This window comes from Cervus canadensis, chromosome 16, assembly GCF_019320065.1.
Source record: "Cervus canadensis isolate Bull #8, Minnesota chromosome 16, ASM1932006v1, whole genome shotgun sequence".
In the NCBI taxonomy this organism is placed as follows: Eukaryota; Metazoa; Chordata; class Mammalia; order Artiodactyla; family Cervidae; genus Cervus; species Cervus canadensis.
In genome coordinates, this window is record NC_057401.1 from 40,718,034 (window position 1) to 40,730,590 (window position 12,557).

The 12,557-nt window shown below is 37.3% G+C and overlaps 1 long non-coding RNA gene across 2 annotated transcripts in view; it reads left to right on the top strand.

Moving 5' to 3' along the window:
• LOC122454514 overlaps window positions 1-12,557 on the top strand; it is a 106,167-nt gene that overhangs the window by 51,363 nt on the left and 42,247 nt on the right. The window lies entirely within an intron of this gene.

Below are 12,557 nucleotides of genomic sequence, written 5' to 3' on the forward strand. Positions count from 1 at the left end.
AAAAATGGTAACCAACCCCATATAAGAGCATTCTATATATTTATTCTATTAATACAGATATTTTCACTTGTGTTAAATATGCTCCTTAAAAAAAAAACTTATGTAAGTAAAACATGTACAGAGTAAAGTTTACAAGTATTATATGTACCTCTTAGTTTCACAAAGTGAATATATCCATGGAACCATCATCCAGATTAATAAATAGACTGTCACAGGCATTGCAATTTTATCCATTCAAGTAGGAGTATATTGAAATCTTACTGGGATTTTAATGAATATCTCCCTGAAAAATAATAAGATTGTGTGTTTTTCATATATCCATTAACCATTTGGATATCCTCTTTGTGAAGTGCTTCCTCAGGTCTTTTGTTCATTTTTCCAATGGGATTTCTGTCTTTTCTTGCTGATGTTTAGAAATTCTTTATATATTCTGCATACAAATCCTTTTTGAGCTGTCACACTTGTTACTCTGTTTTTTGACTTAAAATTCTTTTGATGAAAAGAAGTTCTTACTCTCAATGTAATCTTTCCATCTTTGTTTAATACTTTTTTGTTATATATATATAATTTTCTAAAAATTTAAAGTAACTATATCAAAGTTTTGAAGATATTCTTTCATGTTATCACATAGAATTTTGTGATATTTTAGACTTAGATATATAATTCATATGGGATTAATTTTTTGGATGTGATATAAGATTTGCTTTTCATGGTATGTTTCTATCTTATTTATTGACACCATTTATTAAAAAGACATCCTTATTGTACTGAACTATGATGTCTCTTTTCAGCAAACCAAGTATTTTTATAGTTCAAACAATGTCAGAAATGTATTTAAAAGAGACAGTATCTATCATTAACATTGTCAGCCACATTTAGTATGCAGTAACAGTGATATTTTAGCAGTAAATGTTAAAATGTTAAACCCTAATAACATGTTCTTTTTAACCTTTCTTGTATCAAAGTGACAATCTGATGAAAGCTTTCAACATTATTCACAGGAAAATGCACATTACACAGAAGTTTTGAGTACAATTTTAAAGTTGTTTGTGAACATCTTATAGCCTATGTATTCTGATTTATGAACCCCTGAGCTATAATATTCCATGAATAAATGATGCTATTTGACTGTATAACATGAGAATTAAAATGTAATCTTTAGAGAGAGAAGAATGGAGGCAGTGAGTAATTTTTGAGCTTGTAGGTTTTTCACAAAACATTTAACTTTGTGGTGTAAGTGTCTCATACCTAAATAACATACATTCATTCTTGTTCAGCAAGTTGATATTTACTCTATACTATGAACCTAAAACAAAAGAAAGAATGCTGAGTTTGGTGTTTAGTATGAGAAATCAATCAAACAGTAACTTATCTTTTGCAATAAAATTATATGAAAAAGTCAGAAGTTGTTCTAAAAAGCATGCATTGAGTAACCTAAGCTAAACTGTGGATATTAGGGGTTGTTGTTGTGGTAGTGGTGGTGGTGGTGGGCAAGAGGCAGAGAAGTCTTGCTTAAGAAAGGAATATTTTACTTGGAGTCTGAATGATGAATACGAAATTACTATACAGGGTAGGTGGGTACAGAACATTTCAGAAAGAAGTAGCATCAGGTAAAATGCCCATGAAGTAGGCAAAAATCATGGTCCGTTTGAGAAGAAAATAGCTGGTCTAAGCTGTTGATGCATGCAAAACAAGGAAGGTGCAATGTCCAGCAAGTTTAGAGAGGCAGGCAAAATTGAGGCATTTCTTGAAGAGCAATGGGAAGCCTATATAGACTGGGGAGGTCAGTGTAGCCAAGAATTGAAAGTGCTTGACTTTTGATCAGATCAGTCAAGACAAAGAAAAGTGATAGGATATGAAAGAAACTGGACTTCTCAGGTGGGTCTAGTGCTAATGAACTCACCCCCTAATGCAGGAGACGTAAGAGATGTGGTTTGACTCCTGGGTCCGGAAGATCCCCTGGAGGAAGGCATGTCAACCCACTCCAAATATTCTTACCTGTAGAATATCATGGACAGAGGGCCTTGGTGGGCTATAGTCTGTAGGGTCACAACAAGTTGGACACGACTGAAGTGACTTAGCACACACAAGAAAGAAATTGAACTGGGGAAAACTCAGGATTTGGTGAGATAAACATTTGCTTTCTGGGAAGCAAAGAAGGGAAGTCTCAAAAACTATTTCTTAATTTTGGGTTAAACCATTGAGATAGGAACCACAGTAAGCCATGACAAATGGGTGAAATTTTTTCTTTCCTTTTTAATGGACAGAATGCAGAGATCATGCATTTAGTTTTGGATTTGTTGACTTAAACTGATTGTGAGGCAGCTACACAATGAGACTGAGTTGACAATATATAGATTGTTCTGAAGACAGGAAAATAGTATGACCAGAAGCTGTACATTTGGAAATCAGAGGAACTTAGATGACATTTAAGGGTAAGTGTGAAAAACTGTCAAGAAAGGCCCTGCAGGATATGTATTAAGAGAGTGGTCTTTATTTTTCCTGATTCAAATTGACTCTGCTTAAAATCAGCTGATGAAATATACTTTCACTTGAGAGAAAATATATAATAGTTCTCTTGGTCACTGATAATTTATCAAGATAGTTTAGTAGGCTCAGAGGTCTAAGCAGAATTCATAGACTTTCCATTAAGAAATTAAGAAATGGCAATTCTGAAAATACATTTTATCCAAATCATCATGAAAAGGAAACATCTACTTTTCTTAAAATCAGAATTTGACACCCTCCAGTGATTATGGTGAAGAAGTGAAGTTGCTCAGTCGTGTCCAACTCTTTGCGACCCCATGGACTGTAGCCTACCAGGCTTCTCAGTCCATGGGATTTTCCAGGCAAGAATACTGGAGTGGGTTGCCATTTCCTTCTCCAGGAGATCTTCCCCACCCAGGGATCGAATCCGGGTCTCCTGCATTGTAGGCAGACGCTTTACCCTCTGAGCCACCAGGGAAGCTTGGTAACTATGCATTATTTCTGTAGGAAGATATGTATGTGTATGTAAATTAAACTGGATATTAAATATCCGAATGCATATCTATACTACTTTGTCTTTAGCTTTTCTCCATCAAAATCTCATAATTTTATAAATATTGTTTAATGCAATGATACACAAATATTTATAAGATTAGACTGTCCAGCTGTCTCCAGAACTAGGGAAATGAGTCCTGAGACAATGGGCTATGGGACAAAATATGCTATTTTAGGGGAAGCGGGTAATCAGAAGAAGTTCAGAAATGGATGGCTGAACATCTGTAGGTTGCAGTTACCATAATGACCCTGTAGCTGCTAAAAAATAAACATGCTACTACTTCACAGTTTTGCCTACGATTAATCCTGTCCCATCCAGTACCTGGCACACAGAATGCCAACCATTGGGTAATTAGCACAAACTTTTTTAACCTTGGTACTATTGACATTTTTGCTGGAAAATTATTTCTTCTGTGTTATGTCTTATGTTGGGTGCTCTCCTGCACATTGCTAACTAACATCCCACTTGAAGCCAGTGACATCCCCACCTTAGTTATGACAGCAAAAATATCTCCAGATATTACCATATGTCTGGGGAGTGGAGTGGTTTGAAAGGGACAGTTTTCACTCAAGAACCACTGATTTATTGAATGAGCAAACATTTCCTTTCTGATAGATATTGACTATTCTGAGTCCTTTTTGTCTTCCCCACCTATGTCAGGGAGGGTGGAAGTGTCTTGGTCTCTGGACAGTATGAGAGGAAGAGCATCTTGGTCACCCTGTGGTCAGAGGCATAGGTCAGAGTTCAAGTCAGGTGCGGATGGCACACGCGTAGTGAGTAATGAGACAGGGTTCAAAGCTTTGGATTGTCTCTCAGCCAGTCGAGGTTCATCCGGGTCACACACACATGCCCATTTTATATCTTCAAGGCTTATGAAAGAAGGTTTTCACAAGATGACAGTGGAACCCTTGTGAGATATCTTAGTAGATAGGTCAGAGATTGACTCTAGAGGTTAAAAGTTACCATTTAATTAACTCCTTTCTCTTTTAGGTCAAATTACTTACAAAGAACAGTCTGAAAAATAAGGGAGTAAAACTGCCATTTCATGAGCATGAAGTTTCCTTTGAAAACAAAATTTAATGACCAAAAAAGAAGTACTTATGAACGTTCAGTTTGAATTGACTTATATATGTGACTAGTAATATCATCTGACATATTTCTATTCTTGCTAGTCCCATATACTGAATAGATCTGCAGATATCTGCCATACAAAACTAAGGATTATAGAGCACTCAGCTGAGGCTGCAAGTCTTCATAGAGTCTCTGCTTTGCACATGCCTTCTAACTTGTAAGGCTTACATGGAAGGAGGCAGAGTATATGCTTATACATGAAGGATGGTTTCTTAGAATAGCTCTGTCTGGAGGAAGAAAAGAGTGTGCTCTTCACCAGGATTTCTGCTGGGGTCTTCGACCATAGCTAATTCAAATCTCTGTAAACTTCTAAAAAACAGAGCTAAGCTGGATACTGGCACAACATGCCATAGTCTAGCAGCCAAGTGGAAACGTGTATTGTTATGACAATAGAGGGATATAAAATCATGCTGCCTGCCAGCAGGAGTGGGAACCTAGTGACCTAAATGAACTCAACCAGAAATCCATTAAATGATTTAATTTTTGGTTCATCCAGCTATTGATTATACTTATAGAGCTGGGGCAGCAGCAGTAGCAATATCAAAAGCAGCAATGAAAGCCTGAGTAGAATTATTAAGAGCATATAACTACCGTATAAGGTGAGTAGATGTCTGATACGAAGGGGCTACAATAACTAGAACAATAATTTTCTGACAACGCTGATTTATTCCCTGTGCAATGGAAAAAATAGATTTCTACAGACTGTTCATGTCAAAACATCAGAATATACCAGGTGTCTCAACATCTGAATGCACTGTGATGTTCAATATCTTTTGCCTTTCAAGAAAAGACTAAAAACAAATGAACAATAGATTCGTGTACAGCAGGCCATGAGATCTTTCACGCTGGACAGGCTGGGTAGGGTACAAATCCTGCATGAAATGGGAGTGACAATATGTAGCTGTTGAAGGCTCACATTCACATTAAGAATATTGAATGTAGAACCTGTTCACAGATGTGAACTCAACTGTGTCGTAATATTTGTATAGTAACAGAGAAATCTCTCTTTTTTTTTTTTTTCTGGTGCTGTACTACAAGCAAGCTGGAATTCTTGCTTTAAAACACAATTCACAAGCAAGCAAACAAAATATAAGCCTCTGTCTTAGGAAGTGAAAAAACAGAATTATGAAAAACTTTTTACAATAATTTAAGGTACTGAGAAGGGAAACATGGGTAGAATTTCACTAAAATCCATTTCAGTTTTTTTTTTTTTTTCATTTATTTTTATTAGTTGGAGGCTAATTACTTCACAACATTGCAGTGGGTTTTGTCATACATTGACATGAATCAGCCATGGCATTTCAGTTTTATAGAAGAAGTTTTAAAATATTCATAGAGCTTATAATTTTAACTTTTTTTTTTCTTTTCACTAAGAATAAAACAAAGGGAGAATCCAACAGTTTGGGCATTGAGGACTATATTCTCACTAGTGTTGTATGGAAAGAAGGATAGAATAAAGGTTCATGTGATTGTGATGTTCTGTTTCAATGACTCAAGACAGAGGGAGTTTTGTCTTTGGTTTTCACTAGCTATAACTGGAGCAAAAGCAGAAATAAGTAACCTAAAAGCTGCTAAATTATGACAGAGTTCAATTTTTTTGCAAGTATGAGGTTTACCTGTACTCAATCCAAATATAGAAGAGAAGATTTTTAGAATCAACTATTTCCTATTCTTTCCATTTTCAAATGAATATTATTAGTCACCAGAAATAAAGTGCAATAAATAATTCTGAGGTTCAGCTCAAACTTCTTGGCCTCTACAACACCTGCCTTGGTTCTGAAGGCAGAAATGACTCTGGTTTCTGGTGTTACATTCTGGTCCAAATCCTTCTATTGCTCTTGGTTACATTCCACTAGTATGAGTAACAGCAAGAATAATATTAACAGTCATAGTTTTAGTCATTGGGGAATCCTTTGCTTTGCAGAGACTACAGATTTTCACATTATTTGTTCCTCCAGAGAAAGGACATTCATAGAAACAATAAATGAAATGAAATTTAGTTTCAGAACTAAGGAGTGAAACTAGATATGTGTACTTATTAGTAATTGCAGTGATTAAGTCTGAAGAGACAGATTTTCTGAATTCAAATAATGCCTTTGCAACTTACAAGTTCTAAGATCATGGGAAATGTATTTCTTTTCTGTCTCTGTATTGACCTCATCTGTAAAATGATGCTGATAATTCATTGAACTTCTAGGATTATTGTGAGAGTTAAATACACTTTTTTTCCTGGCACATAGTAAGTGCTCAATTAGTGTCAACTATTTTTGTTTACCATTGCTATATCTTATGTCTTTGGGTACAGTTCAGACATTTTGAAGAGGGCTAGTTTGGAAATTCCTGGGTGGAAACATAATGGAAAATTGTGATTCATTTTAACTCTTGAACCAAAATGAAAATATAAAAGAAAACTAAGATGTGTTGTTAGAACAAGATCCAGTTTCCCCCATGGTCAGTCTCTCTCTTTAGGAAGTTTCCATAAGCCTCTTATCCTTAATCATCAGAGGGCAGACAGAATGGAAATCACAATCACAGAAAACTAACCAAACTGATCACATGGACCACAGCTTTGTCTAACTCAATGAAACCATGAGCCATGTGTTGTAGGTCCACCCAAGATGGACAGGACACAGTGGAGAGTTCTAATAAAACATGGTCCACTGGAGGAGAGAATGGCAAGCCACTTCAGTTATTCTTGCCTTGAGAAACTCATGAACAGTATGACAGGGCAAAAGAAATATGACACTGAAAGATGATCTCTCCAGGTCTGTAGGTGCCCAGTATGCTACTGGAGATGAGTGGAGAAATAACTCTGGAAAGAATGAAGAGATGAAGCCAAAGAGAAAACAATGCCCAGTTGTGAATGTGACTGGTGATGGAAGTAAAGTCCAGTTCTGTAAAGAACAATACTGCATAGGAACCTGGAATGCTAGATCCATGAATCAAGGTAAATTGGAAGTGGTCAAATGGGAGATGGCAAGAGTGAATATTAACATTTTAGGTATCAGTGAACTAAGATGGACTGCTGCTGCTGCTAAGTCGCTTCAGTCATGTCCGACTCTCTGCGACCCCATAGACAGAAGTCCACCAGGCTCCCCCGTCCCTGGGATTCTACAGGCAAGAACACTGGAGTGGGTTTCCATTTCCTTCTCCAATGCATGAAAGTGAAAAGCAAAAGTGAAGTTGCTCAGTCATGTCCAACTCTTAACGACCCCATGGACTGCAGCCTATCTGTGGGATTTTCCAGGCAAGAGTACTGGAGTGGGGTGCCATTGCCTTCTCCAAAAATGGACTGGAATGGGTTAATTTAATTCAGATGATCATTATATCTACTACTGTGAGCAAGAATCCCTTGGAAGAAATGGAGTAGGCCTCATAGTCAACAAGAGTCTGAAATGTAGTACTTGAGTGCAATCTCAAAAATGACAGAATGATCACTGTTCATTTCCAAGGCAAACCATTCAGTATCACAGTGATCCAAGTCTATGCCCCAACCCATAATGACAAAGAAGATGAAGTTGAACATTTCTATGATGACCTACAAGAACTTCTAGAACTAACACCAAAGAAAGATGTCATTTTCATCATAGGGGACTAGAATGCAAAAGTAGGAAGTCAGTCAGGAGATATCTGGAGTAACAGGCAAGTTTGACCTTGGAGTACAAAATGAAGCAAGGCAAAGGCTAACAGAATTTTGCCAAGGGAACACACTGGTCATGGCAAACACGCTCTTCCAATGACTCAAGAGACGACTCTACACATGGACATCACCAGATAGTCAATACTGAAATCAGATTGATTATATTCTTTGCAGCCAAAGATGGAGAAACTCTATATAGTCTGTGAAAATATAGAGCTGACTGTGGCTTAGATCATGAACTCCTTATTGGCAAATTCAGACTTAAATTGAAGAAAGTAGGGAAAACCACTTGACCATTCAGCTATGACCTAAATCAAATCCCTTATGATTATAGAATGGAAGTAATAAATAGGTTCAAGGGATTAGATCTGATAGACAGAGTGCCTGAAATTCTATGGACAGTGGTTCATAACATTGCACAGGAGGCAGTTATGAAGACCATCCCCAAGAAAAAGAAATGCAAAAAGGCAAAATGTTTGTCTGAGGAGTCCTTACAAATAGCTGAGAAAAGAAGAGAAGTGAAAGGCAAAGGAGATAAAGAAACATATACCCATCTGAATGCAGAGTTCCAAAGAGAGCAAGGAGAGATAAGAAAGCCTTCCTCAGTGATCAATGCAAAGAAATAGAGGAAAACAATAGAATAGAAAGACTAGAGATCTCTTCAAGAAAATTAGAGATACCAAGGGAACATTTCATGAAAAGATGCACACCATAAAGGAAAGAAATGCTATGGATGTAACAGAAGCAAAATATATTAAGAAAAGGTGACAAGAATACACAGAACTATACACAAAAGTTCTTCATGACCCAGATAACCACAATGGTGTGATCACTCACCTAGAGCCAGACATCCTGGAGTCTGAAGTCAAGTAGTCCTCAGGAAACATCACTTTGAACAATGATAGTGGAGGTGATGGAATTCCAGTTGACCTATTTCAAATCCTAAAAGATGATGCTGTTAAAGTGCTGCACTCATTATGCCAGCCAATTTGGAAAACTCAGTGGTTGCCACAGGACTGGAAAAGATCATCTTCATTCCAGTCCCAAAGAAAGGCAATGCCAAACAATGTTCAAACTACCACACAATTGCACTCATCTCACATGCTAGCAAAGTAATGCTCAGAATTCTCTAAGCAAGGTTATGTGAACTGAGAACTTCCAGATGTTCAAGCTGGATTTAGAAAAGACAGAGAAACCAGAGATCAAATTGCCAACATCCCTTGGATCATAGAAAAAGCACAAGAGAGTTCCAGAAAAAAACACCTACTTCCGCTTTATTGACTATGCCAAAGCCTTTGACTGTGTGTATCACAACAAACTGTGGAAATTTCCTCAAGAGATGTGAATACCAGACCACTTTACCTGTCTCCTGAGATATCTGTATGCAGGTAAGAAACAACAGTTAGAACAGGACATGGAACAATGTACTGGTTCCAAATTGGGAAAGGAGTACATTAAGGCTGTATATTGTTACCCTGCTTATTTAACGTATATGCAGAGTACATCATGTAATATGCCGGGCTTGATTAATCACAAGCTGGAATCAAGGTTGCAGGCAGAAATATAAATAAATAGTGACCGACTCTTTTCTTGGGCTCCAAAAGCACTGCAGATGGTGACTACAGCCATGAAATTAAAAGACGCTTGCTCCTTGGAAGAAAAGCTATGACCAACCTAGGCAGCTTTTTAAAAAGCAGAGGCATTACATTGCCAACAAATGTCCTTCTAGTCAAAGCTATGTTTTTTCCAGTAGTCATGTATGGATGTGAGTTGGACCATAAAGACAACCAAGTGCTGAAGAATTGATGCTTTTGAGCTATGGTATTGGAGAAGACTCTTGAGAGTCCCTTGGAGTGAATGGAGATCAAACAAGTCAATCCTAAAGGAAATCAGTCCTGAATATTCATTGGAAGGACTGATGCTGAAGCTGAAACTCCAATATTTTTGCTACCTGATACCAAGAACTGACTCATTGGAAAAGACCCTTTTGCTGGGAAAGATTGAAAGCAGGAGGAAGAGGGGATGACAGAGAGTGAGATGGTTGGATAGCATCACCGGCTCCATGGATATGAGTTTGAGCAAGGTCTGGGAGTTAGTGATGGACAGGGAAGCCTTGCTTGCTGCAGTCCATGGGGTCACAGAGTCGGACACAACTGAGCGACTGAACTGAATTGAAGATGTGTTGAGGGCTTGCTATTCACAGATATTTTGACATGTGTTGTTTCATTTAATACTCATATTAAGGCTGTAAGGGAGATTTTGTTACCAATTTAGAACTGAGAAGATCTAAAGTGAGAAGAGTATAAAGTTATTAAAATTCATGCATAGTAGCATTAGGGTTTGTACCCAAACATGCTGAGCAAGGTTCTTTCCACTTCCTAACACAGGGCTCCTTCCACTTCATGCTTTCCATTGTTTCTGGCTCCACAATGCACTTGAGTCTTGGAATGTCCAGTCTCTGCCAGTCACAGAGCTATTCCAACAGGATAGCTCCAGGCTGTGATTATTCAAAGACAACAATTTGAGGGATGAAATTGATAGATGTGATTTAAATGGAGGTACTTCCTTTTATACCTACTCCCTTTTAAGGTCCCAGACGCTATGTAAACTCCTGGCAAAACTCTAAGCAGCAGTGACCAATAGTCTGTCTTGTACCTGACAGTGGTTTGATAGCCTGAAACCAGCTCAGACTTTAGAGATGATGGACTAGTGTATCCAAAGGCTCATTATCCATTTTAGAGCTCTTAGACCTAAATAAGTCTTATGCAGCTCTAAAGTACGTCTCGCAGAAAATAGCAGTGTGTGACTAGGTTAGTTTAAGAAAACTGTGGCGAGTGCTGCATCAGATGGGATTGGGGAATAGTTTCCAAGTGAGGTCGTCTGATTGCTGGAGGTGGTTACCTGTAAAACCACGTGGTGGGCATGTTGATAAAGATGCTGAAGCTGCATCCAAAGACAGAGGGACTGCTGTCATCAATTAATAACATTTGTCAGAGGTTTGGAATGGGGAATCGTTATCATGCAAACTGCCTCTCTGTCACTTCTGAGCTAGAAGCAGTGACAGGATCTGCAGTCAGTCTGGATGTGACTTTTGTCATCTGTGAATTATTTTTGCAGTCTCCTTGCTGCTCAGGTGGGCCTCCTTTCCTCACTAATCTTTAAGTACTCCTCCTGAAGTTGTATGCTGTCTTGAAATAACTCTTCTTTGGCCAAGTAGCTACATTATTCTGCCAAAAGCAACAAAAATTATTTTCTGAGAAGAAATGCCCCCACACCAATGTATTTAATTTGTTTTCAAGAGTGTTGGAAATTTCTCTTAGAATCTACACTGTATTACCAGTATAAATAGCACATATTTAAGTAATGGCAGTAAATTATGAAAACAACAACAAGGAACATTTTAATAGCTTAAACTGTTGATTTGAAGAATGAGCCAATATTTCTACATTCTACTGGGCAAAATCATCCTATGAATATAGAATTGTATGAAACTAATTTTTGCAATCAGGATCTCTAAAATTTGTTGTGTTTTATTTTGATTTTACTGTTCATGGCTCATTTCCCAGGAATATATTAAATGATGGAAAGACTAATGCTGTGGGGAGTTTTAAGGACTTTTATTTCTACATTGACTGATATATTCTTAACCTTGAATGATATTGATCCATATTTAATATAAAAGTGGGTATATTCTTTCTCAGAATATCTCAAGTTGGGCATTAGCAATTCAAAAAACAACAGTCCTTATATCAACTGCAAATGTGTTGTTTCAGATGTTAAATGATGGATTAAAGGCAGAAATTAGTAAAAAAAAGCTAAGATGGCATTTCAGTATAGAGACATATTAAGCATTTGAGAAAATACATGTGTCTTTCTTAAATACTATTTTTTTTTCTTTAACACTATCTTGCATTTGCTTACTTAAGCACTAAACAACTCTAAGGAAAATAAACAACAGTTTTATTACAAATGTTGTATTGTTATATACATACATATCCATACAGAATTGTCTTTTAACATGTGAAGATTTTAAATTATTCACTTTGAAGGCAAACCATTAATATCACAGTGATCCAAGTCTATATCCCAACCACAAATGCTGAAGAAGCTGAACGGTTCTATGAAGACCGACAAGAACTTCTGGAACTAACACCAAAAAAAAAAAAAAAGTACTTTTCATCATAGGGGACGGGAATGCAAAAGTAGGAAGTCAAGAGATACCTCAAATAACAGGCAAGTTTGGCCTTGGAGTGCAAATTGAAGCAGGGCAAAGGCTAAGAGAGTTTAGCCAAGAGAAAGCACTGGTAATAGCAACACAAGAGAAGACTCCATACATGGACATCACTAGATGGTGAATACTGAAATCATATTGATTATATTCTTTGCAGCCAAAGATGGAGAAGCTCTATACAGTCAGCAAAAACAAGACTGGGAGCTGACTGTGGCACAGACCATGAACTCCTTATTGCCAAATTCAGACTTGAATTGAAGAAAGTAGGGAAAACCACTAGACCATTAAGGTATGACCTAAATCAAATCCCTTACGATTATACAGTGGAGGTGACAAATAGATTCAAGTGATTAGATCTGATAGACAGAGTGCCTGAAGAACTATGGATGGAAGTTTGTGACATTGTATAGGAGGCACTGATCAAGACCATCCCCCCCAAAAAATAAATGCAAAAGGCAAAATGGTTGTTTGAGGAGGCCTTACAAATAACTGAGAAAAGAAGATAAGTGAAA